This window comes from Penaeus vannamei, chromosome 28 (genome assembly GCF_042767895.1).
Source record: "Penaeus vannamei isolate JL-2024 chromosome 28, ASM4276789v1, whole genome shotgun sequence".
Classification (NCBI taxonomy): Eukaryota; Metazoa; Arthropoda; class Malacostraca; order Decapoda; family Penaeidae; genus Penaeus; species Penaeus vannamei.
This window is the reverse complement of record NC_091576.1, coordinates 30,568,681-30,576,180: the sequence shown is the minus strand read 5'-3', so window position 1 is coordinate 30,576,180 and position 7,500 is coordinate 30,568,681.

The following is a 7,500-nucleotide window of genomic DNA, read 5'->3' as shown; positions in this document are numbered from 1 at the left end:
AGCAAAGTCGCGCTGACGGCCCGCGCTGACGCCTACCCCCCCCCCCTCCCCACGCCGCCTCTCCCTCTCTCTTGTTTTATCTCTTGGTTCTTCTCTTTGTCTCTCTTTCTTTCTCTTTCTCTTGGTTTTTCTCGTTCTTTCTTTTTTTTCTTTCTTTCTTTCTGTCTTTTTCTTTCTTTCTTTCTCTTTCTCTCTCTCTCTCTCTCTCTCTCTCTCTCTCTCTTTCTTTCTTTCTTTTTCTCTCTTTCTCTCTCTCATTCTTTCTCTCTATCTATTTATCTATCTATCTCTGTCTTCTTTGTCTCTTATTTATTATTATTTCTTTCTTTTCGTCGTCTTCGCCATCTTCTCATTTTATTGTACTTTATCATTTCTCTTCCTTCTCCTTCTCGTCCACTGATTCTTCCTTCCTTTTGTTGTTGTTTTTTTGTTTTTGTTTTTATCTTTTTCGTCATTTATTTTAATTTTTTTTCTTTTCTCTTCATTTTTCCTTCGTTAATCTTATTTACGTTTCTCTTCTATCTCTTTTGATATTGATCTGGAATTTATTGTCTTATCCTTATTCTTATCTTTATTCCCTCCTTCTCTAAGTACCTTTTCCTTATTCTTCTTTCTTCTCCATTCTTCCTCCTTTTATCCTTTTCTATTCCATATTATCCGAATTCTCCTATCTATCCGTTATTATTCTTTCGTCTCTCTCCATCCTTTATTCCTCTCTGGCTCTCCTATCCTTCACCCTCCTCTTTCATTCGGTTTTTACGTCTTGTTATCTCTTCCTTTCTCTCTCTCCCTCCATCCTTCCATCTTTCGTCCATGTCATTCCATCATCATTATCTCCTCCTTCTCTTCCCATCTCCCTCCTCCCTTCTTTGTTTGTGCTAATCCTCTTCTCTGTTCGTATTCCATCTCCCCCTTTCGGTGTATTCTCTCTCCTTCCTCCTTTTATTCTAGATTGTTCTGTCTTTCCTCATTCGTCTTTTTCCTACTCTATCTCCCCAAATTCTCTCTCTCGTCCTCTCTCTCCTCTTTCCTTCTCTTTTTCGATTTATCATCCTCTATTTTCCTCTTCCTCCTTCCTTATTCTTTTTTTTTCTCTCCATCCCCCGTTTCACTACTTCTTTTCCTCCTCTTTTATTTCGTCTTTTCATTTTCTCTATTCTTCTTTCTCTTCTATCGTCTTGTCTTTCGCTACTCCCCCTTCCTCCTTCTCTGCTCCCTCCCTTCTTTTTTCTTTCTTTTTCCTCTCTTTTCTTCTTCTTCCTCTCGTTCCATCTCTCCCCTCTCTCCTCTGCTTTATTTATCTCTCCCCCTTGTTCCTCTTTCGTCTTATTACTCTGTTTCTTCGTCTCTCTCCATTTCTCCCTACGTTTCTCAACTTCTCTCCTCTTCCCTCTTCTGCATCTTCTCCTCCACTCTCCCACTTCCACTTTTCTGTCCCCTTATTCCACCTCTCTTTCTCCTACCTTCCTTATTCTGCCTTCCGCCCCCCCTTCCCCCTTCCCCCTCTCCCTCCCTCCCTCCCTCTTCCTATGTATTCAGACTTCCTCTCTCTCCCTCCCATCCTTCCCTCTTCCTCTCCCTTCTCCTTCTCCTTCTCCCTCTCCCTCCCTCCCTCCCTTCCTCTTCCTCTTCCTCTCCCTCTCCCTCTCTCCCTCCCTCCCGGCCCCCCTCCCCCAATATCTCCCTCTCCCTCCTCTCCCCCCCCAGCACTGTCAGTATGTAATCAACCAACTTCAGAGCTTTACAACGCTCCCCTTGTGGACGAGACTCTCTCCTGCGCCCGTCCTGTAAAGTTCCCTGCTCCCCTCACTCTCTCTTTCTCTCTCTTTCTCTCGCTCTTTCGCTCGCTCTCTCGGTCTATCGTTTGCTCTTTCTTTCGCTCGCTCGCTCTTACGCTCGCTCTATCTCTCTCTCTCTCTCGCTCTCTCGCTCTCTCTCACTCTCTCTCTCTCTCTCTCTCTCTCTCTCTCTCTCTCTCTCTCTCTCTCTCTCTCTCTCTCTCTCTCGCTCTCTCTCTCTCTCTCTCTCTCTCTCTCTCTCTCTCTCTCTCTCTCTCTCTCTCTCTCTCTCTCTCTCTCTCTCTCGCTTGCTCTTTCGCTCTATCGTTCGCTCTCTCTTTCTTGCTCTATCTTGCCCTTTCTCTCTCTCACACACACAAACACACACACACATACACACACACACACACACACACACACACACACACACACACACACACACACACACACACACACACACACACACACACACACACACACACACACGTTGCAAAGAGAGAAATAAACAAATAACTAATTAAATATATAAATAATAAATAAATAAAAAAAACAAAAAAACTGAGAGCTTCTGACACGCCGAGATAAAAATAAAAACTCCTCGTTATCAAACAGGCGGAGCTTTTTGCGTATGCGCGTGCACGTCTGTAAGTGATAATTTTATCGGCAGTTAAACCAGAACTTTTCCAATACTAAACTTCCAACAGAAAACGGAAGGCGAGGAAGGCGGCGGCGTGGATGGGAGGGGGGACTCAAGAGAAGTGTCAGGTGCAAAATGTTTACATACTTTCGTTGCTTTTGTGATTTCGTAAGGAAAAAAAAGAGACGGGAGGGGGGGAAGAGGTGGGAGAGGGAGAGAGAGGGAGAGGGAGAGAGACAGAGACAGACAGAGACAGAGGCAGACAGAGAGAGACAGAGAGAGAGAGACAGAGAGAGAGAGACAGAGAGAGAGACAGAGAGAGAGTGACAGCGAGAGAGAGAGACAGAGAGAGAGAGAGAGAGAGAGAGAGAGAGAGAGAGAGAGAGAGAGAGAGAGAGAGAGAGAGGAAAGTTATTGGAAGCACCAGAGGTATTTGGGGTCGCTAACCAGGAACAAATATAGATGGTGGATTTTATTTTTTATTCATTATTTTCGGTCTAAGGATTTGGGAGAACAATGCGAGCGAAAGAGGAAGGAGGGAAGGAGAGAGAAGGGAGAAGGAAGAAAGACAGGAAGAGAGGAAAGATAATTTGGGAAGAAGGGAAAGGGGAGAGAAAGGACCAAAGGAGGGAAAGAGGAAAGGACGAGAGGAGGGAGAGAGGGAAGAAGGGGGAAGAAAAGGAGGAAGAAAGAGAAAATTCGAGATAAGAGGGAGGAGGGAACGAAGGAAAGAGGAAAGATAGGGAGGGAGGGGGAAGGGAGAGAGGGAAAGAGCGGACGGGGGGAGGGGGAAGGGAGGGAGGGGAGGGAGGGAGGGAAAAGGAGTGGACGGGGGAGGGGGAGGGAGGGGGGATGGATGGAGGGGAGGGAGAGCGGGAAAGAACGGACGGGGGAGGGGGAGGGAGGGAGGGGGAAGGGAGAGAGGAAAAGGAGCGGACGGGGGGAGGGGGAGGGAGGGGGAAGGGAGAGAGGGAAAGAGTGGACGGGGGGAGGGGAGGGAGAAGGGAGAGAGGGAAAGAGCGGACGGGGGAGGGGGAGGGAGGGATGGAGGGGGAAGGGAGAGAGGGAAAGAGCGGATGGGGGAGGGGGAGGGAGGGAGGGAGGGAAGGGAGAGAGGGAAAAGGAGCAGACGGAGGGAGGGGGAGGGAGGGAGGGAGGGGGAGGGAGAGAGGGAAAGAACGGACGGGGGGAGGGGGAGGGAGGGAGGGAGGGAAGGGGACGGAGTGGCTCTTCAGTTGAAAACAAGTATTGGCCCTCCTCGTAAGGGAAGTTTCGAATACACGGAAGAATGTTGTAGATGCCTCTCCTCAGATGCAAAAGATGTTTTATGAAGAAAAGAATCTGGCTGGGATTCTCTCTTTGTTTCTCTCTTTTGCTTTCTCTTTCTCTTTTCCTTGATTTTTTCATGCTCTCTCTCTCTCTCTGTTTGTCTCTCTCTCTCTCTCTCTCTCTGTCTCTCTCTCTCTGTCTCTGTCTCTCTCTCTCTCTCTCTCTGTGTCTCTCTCTCTCTGTCTCTCTCTCTCTTTCTCTCTCTCTGTGTCTCTCTCTCTCTCTCTCTCTCTCTCTCTCTCTCTCTCTTTCTCTCTCTCTGTGTCTCTCTCTCTCTCTCTCTCTCTCTCTCTCTCTCTCTCTCTCTTTCTCTCTCTCTGTGTCTCTCTCTCTGTGTCTCTCTCTCTCTGTCTCTCTCTCTCTCTCTCTCTCTCTCTCTCTCTCTCTCTCTCTCTCTCTCTCTCTCTCTCTCTCTCTATCGGCATGAATTAAGGTGGGTGTGAGAAATATCCGCATTTCGGGGTGACTGCGGGAGGAGGATCGACATTGGTATTAAATAGAGGAATAAGAATATATATTTGATCAAGCAGATATATATTGCTTGATTTATTGGAACACAGAAGTCTTGGATCTTGTTCTTTTAATGATCAGTTGTACCAAATTTGGATCAGTTGTCCCAAATTTTGGTTCAGTTGTACCAAATTTTGGATCAGTTGTACCAAATTTTGGATCAGTTGTACCAAATTTAGATCAGTTGTACCAATTTTGGACCATTTGTACCAAATTTTGGATCAGTTGTACCAAATTTGGATTAGTTGTACCAACTTTTGGATCAGTTGTACCAAATTTTGGATCAGTTGTACCAACTTTTGGATCAGTTGTACCAAATTTGGATCAGTTGTACCAAATTTGGATCAGCTATACCAAATTTTGGATCAGTTGTACCAAATTTTGGATCGGTTGTACCAAATTTGGATCAGTTGTACCAATTTTGGATCAGTTGTACCAAATTTTGGATTAGTTGTACCAAATTTGGAGCAGTTGTACCAAATTTGGATCAGCTGTACCAAATTTTGGATCAGTTATACCAAATTTTGGATCAGTTGTACCAAATTTGGATCAGTTGTACCAAATTTGGATCAGTTGTACCAAATTTGGATCGTTTGTACCAAATTTGGATCAGTTGTACCAAATTTGGATCAGTTGTACCAATTTTGGATCAGTTGTACCAAATTTTGGATCAGTTGTACCAAATTTGGATCAGTTGTACCAAATTTGGATCAGCTGTACCAAATTTTGGATCAGTTGTACCAAATTTTGGATCAGTTGTACCAAATTTGGATCAGTTGTACCAAATTTGGATCAGTTGTACCAAATTTTGGATCAGTTGTACCAAATTTGGCACAGTGACTAACCCTGACGTACGGTATTCGAGCATAAAGTAATCTACAAATGCGTAAAAAAAATATGATCTTTCACAAATGTAAAAAAAGAAAGACCTCTATATATCTAAATACCTATATATATGTAAATATCTCCATCAGATATTCGAGCACTCGAGTTGCAAGAAATTCCATAAAAGAAATGTATAATCCACAAATACACGAAAAAAAAAAGTCAAATTCAAAAAAAGAATTAATAAATAAATAAAAAAGCTTTATAATCCCACCCCAGATATTCGAATTGTAAGGAATTCCGTAAAAGAAATGTATAATCATTCACAAATATACGAAAAAAAAAAACTGTTTGATAGAAAAAAAAGAAAAGAAAAGAAAAAGATGAATAAAAAAATAGCAACATAATCCCCGCCCTAGATATTCATGTAAGGAATTCCATAATATAGATAAATAATCTTGCTTTAAAAGAAACTGTTTAATAATAATAATAATAATAATAATAATAATAATAATAATAATAATAATGATAATAATAAAACAGCAGCATAAACCCCACCCCCGATATACGAGTTGTAAGCAAGTCCATAAAATAGATAAATAATCTTGATTAAAAAGAAACTGTTTAATAATAATGATAATAATAATAATAATAATAATAATAATAATAAATAAAGTAAAAACCAGCTGCAGACATCCGAGTCGTAAGGAAAAGGCGTCGGCGATCGTCTCGAAGATGACAGTCTCCTCCTTGAGTCGGGAAGAGAGAGACATCTGCTGCTCTGAGGGTCGTAAATTGCTTGCTCTAACGGCGGCGGCGGCGGCGGTGAGGGGGGGTGGGGGTGGGGGTGGGATGGCGGGGGGAGGGCGTGTTTCCCTTGCTCTCCGTGTCGGCGTGCAATCTGCATGGGCGGCGTCCGCTTCGGTGGGCGTGGGGCGTGGGGCGTGGGCTTCGTGTTTTTGAGGAGGATGGGCTTTTTAGTTCTGTTTTTTATCTCTTTCTGTTTCTCTTTCTGTTTCTCTTTTCTCTCTCTCTCTTTCTCTCTGTCTGTCTCGGTCTCTCTCTGTCTCTCTCTCTCTCTCTTTCTCTGTATCTCTCTCTCTCTCTCTCTCCCTCTCTCCCTCCCTCCCTCCCTCCCTCCCTCCCTCTCCCTCCCTCTCCTCCCCCCCCTCTCTCTCTCTCTCTCTCTCTCTCTCTCTCTCTCTCTCTCTCTCTCTCTCTCTCTCTCTCTCTCTCTCTCTCTCTCCCTCCCTCCCTCCCTCCCTCCCTCCCTCCCTCCCCCTCCCCCCTCTCTCCCCTACCCCCCCCTCTCTCTCTCTCTCACACACACACAAAAAAAAAAAGCAAAAGCAACAAAAATCAAGAAATGAGTAAGAGAAACGTACCTAGTGTCAAGTGAATAAAAATAAAAGATAAAAGCAGAAATGCCTAAGAGAGACAAAGCTTGTATGACTCGCCTCGTCTCTGTTTTGCCTCACTGGGTGACCGCAGGACTCCCTTCCCCCCTCTCCCCCCCCCCCCCCACCTGACCGCAAGAGTATGTATGGCGCCGGTCATACTTTCTTAGTATGACCGGCGGACAGACAAATATATATATATATATATATATATATATATATATATATATATATATATATATATATATATATATATATATATATATACAATTTTTGTTGTGTGTGATTGAGAGAGAGGGTCAGACAGACAGACAGACAGACAGACTGGCGCTTCCTCTGTGTTTGTCTGTATGTGTGCATGTGTGTATGATTTATTGGGTGTATGTATGTAAGTATGGTCGTCCGTATGTTATTCTCTCACTCTCTAACTCTTTTTCGTTCTCTTTCTCTTCTCTCCTTCCCTCCTTCCCTCCCTCCTTCCCTCATGCCCTCTCCCTTTCCCTCCTTCTCCCTCTCACCCTCCCATCCTCTCCCTCTCCCTCCTATCCTCTCCCTCTCCCTCCTTGCCTCCCTCTCACCCTCCCATCCTCTCCCTCCTTGCCTCCCACCCTCTCCCTCTCCCTCCTTGCCTCCCTCCCTCTCCCTCCTATCCTCTCCCTCTCCCTCCGTCTTTCTCCCTCTCTCTCCCATCCTCGTACCCATCTTAAAGAAACACCTCCCTCCCCGCCCTCTTTTTCCCCCTCCATCTATGACACACTCCCTCCCTCGCGCGCTTGCGTCCCCCCTCCCCCCTCCCCCTCCCCCTCCTCTCCCCTCGAGTGCCATTTCTCAAGACGAAAGGCAAGTGCGGCACTGGCACCGAGGGCCGCTGGACTTGCACTCTGACCTTGTTCGGTGCCTCGGTCTTTGTCATGGCTCTTTTTATCATATATATATATATATATATATATATATATATATATATATATATATATATATATATATATATATGTATATATATGTGTGTGTGTGTGTGTGTGTGTGT